The following is a 2,258-nucleotide window of genomic DNA, read 5'->3' as shown; positions in this document are numbered from 1 at the left end:
TGGATTTGTTATTTATATTCCCGAATTAATTAATTGGATTGATTAATTCACGGACCGGATTTAATTAAATGGACTAATTAAACAATGGACGGGACCGGGCCGAACCCGTTTGGATTTATATAAATACATGACTAGGGTTTAAGGTCCATAAGTTTTCATTATTCTTGCTGGCACAAGAGGAAAACCCTAGCAGTTGCAGTCTATTCTCTGTGTGGATTTCATTGGAGGCTGGACAATTGGACAACTGTGGGAGGCAGATTCAAGCTGCTGGAAAGGAATAACGCGAAGGAGTTTGCAAATTAAAAAAAAAGGTATATTTCTTATCACAGTTTTTATCTAAATACAAGCTGAATCCTGAATGGGAATTGAAATTTCTTAAATTCCGCTGTGCATGTTTAAGTAAATTCCCAACAGTGGTATCAGAGCCAACTTTGTATTTGTTAGGAACTGTTTTACGTGTTGATTAAATTAAATGTTGGTTTAATCATGTTCATCCTTAAATCTAACAAATATAGTTTTAATTTTTTTTTTCAGAACCTGTTCTTGAAAAACAAAAAAAAAATTTTGGGTCGAGGCGGGCGGAACACCACTGCCGCGCCGCGCAGAAGGCACTGCTGTGCGCGCGGGTGGCAGGCGCAGCAGTGCCTTCGTGCTGCAGTCGGCAGCACCAGCAGCGTCTCGTGCTGCTGGTTGTTTCCAGAGGCGCCGCCACTGGAGGAGAAAGAGAAACGAAAAAAAAAAATAAAAAATTTAGGGTTTGGTGGTGGAGACGGGGGCCTCTGTTGCAAATAATGTAATTAGGGGCCCCTGGTTGCAATTACAAAAATGGGATCAATTTGCAATTTTAAAATGAGGGACCTGTTCTGTAAATTTTAAGTTTGGAAGGGTCTGCTGTTAATTTCCAATTTGGGTCAAATTTGTAAATTTTCAAAAGGTTTTGATTTTGAATTTTGAATTGTTTTAAAAATGAGTTTTAATTGGGTTTGACCTATACCCTAATTTTGACCCAGCATTAAAAATTTATTTAAAATTTGACGACTTTTATATTTTTGTTAAAATTAGATTTTAATTTAAATATTTAGTTTGACCCTTAATTGAATTTTATTTTGTTAGGGAATTTNCAACTGTCCAAACTCTTTTTGCCGTTTCATTGCCATATCTATCATGACGCCGGCTGGAGAGACTGACTGGCTCAAAGTCAGGCAAAAACAAAAAAAAATACAAAATTGAGTTCATAAAATGTGCGATTGATAATGAATTTTAAGGAATGAATGTTAAATAGAAACTTTATAAATAACAACAATAACCCGTTATATTAGGAAAATTCAAAAAGTTATCAACTAACTAGTTTACATAAGGAATTTGTCAATGTAGGGATGTCAACGAGTCGAGTCGAGTTGAGGCCAAACCTAAAACTTTCAGCTCAAACTTGGCTCGATTAAAATGATCGAGCTTTTTTACGAGTTTGAACCGAGCCAAGCTTTTGCTCGGCTAAAAAATTTCGACTCCACCCAAGCTGTTGGCTTGGACTTTTTCGGGCCTAGTTTCTCTCTCTCTTTTATTTTTTAAACCTCAAAAGGCTGCCTTTTATGCCTATCTTCTGTTTTCTTCTTCTTCTTCTTCTTTTTTTTCTCTTTTTTTTTTAAGCTCGGGGCTCGGTTGTTCCTAGCCATGAGCTGGGCCGTCAAGCCTCTTTTACACCCCTATGTCAATGTACATTCATGAACCTGTTGTTCACCCTTGCCTTTCTTATCTTTTCTTTATTTTTTAAATGATACGTTTTACCCTAATTTGACCTTAATTCAACTCTTTAATTTGCTAACTAGCTTCCTCTCCAAATGAAAAGTACGTCCATGACCTGAGTGTAAATGTTATACCCTAGATCCAATCGATTTAGATTGTAAACGCTTTTAATATGTTTAATACATTTGATTTTGGAGAGATCTATTATTTATTTAAATTAATTTCGTGATAAATAATATTAAATAATAGAATCCCGAAGATCCAAGTTTAAGTGATCTGTTAATCACAAGGAGTTGTGATTGTGAGATACAAATTACATATAATTGGATTTTGAATAAACCGTGGTCGTAAGTAATAACGAGATACGGATATCGTTAATACAGTTAGACCATCACGTGTGGCATTTCTTACTTGTGAAGTAAGTAGCTGATCTCACGAGTTAAAGTGTGGTGATACTTAAATGAACAAGTGGATGTTTTGTTATAGAACAAAATATTGGAGACCCGCTAAGAGAT

Source organism: Olea europaea, unplaced genomic scaffold (genome assembly GCF_002742605.1).
Source record: "Olea europaea var. sylvestris unplaced genomic scaffold, O_europaea_v1 scaffold1579, whole genome shotgun sequence".
Taxonomy (NCBI): Eukaryota; Viridiplantae; Streptophyta; class Magnoliopsida; order Lamiales; family Oleaceae; genus Olea; species Olea europaea.
This window is presented reverse-complemented; position numbering follows the sequence as displayed.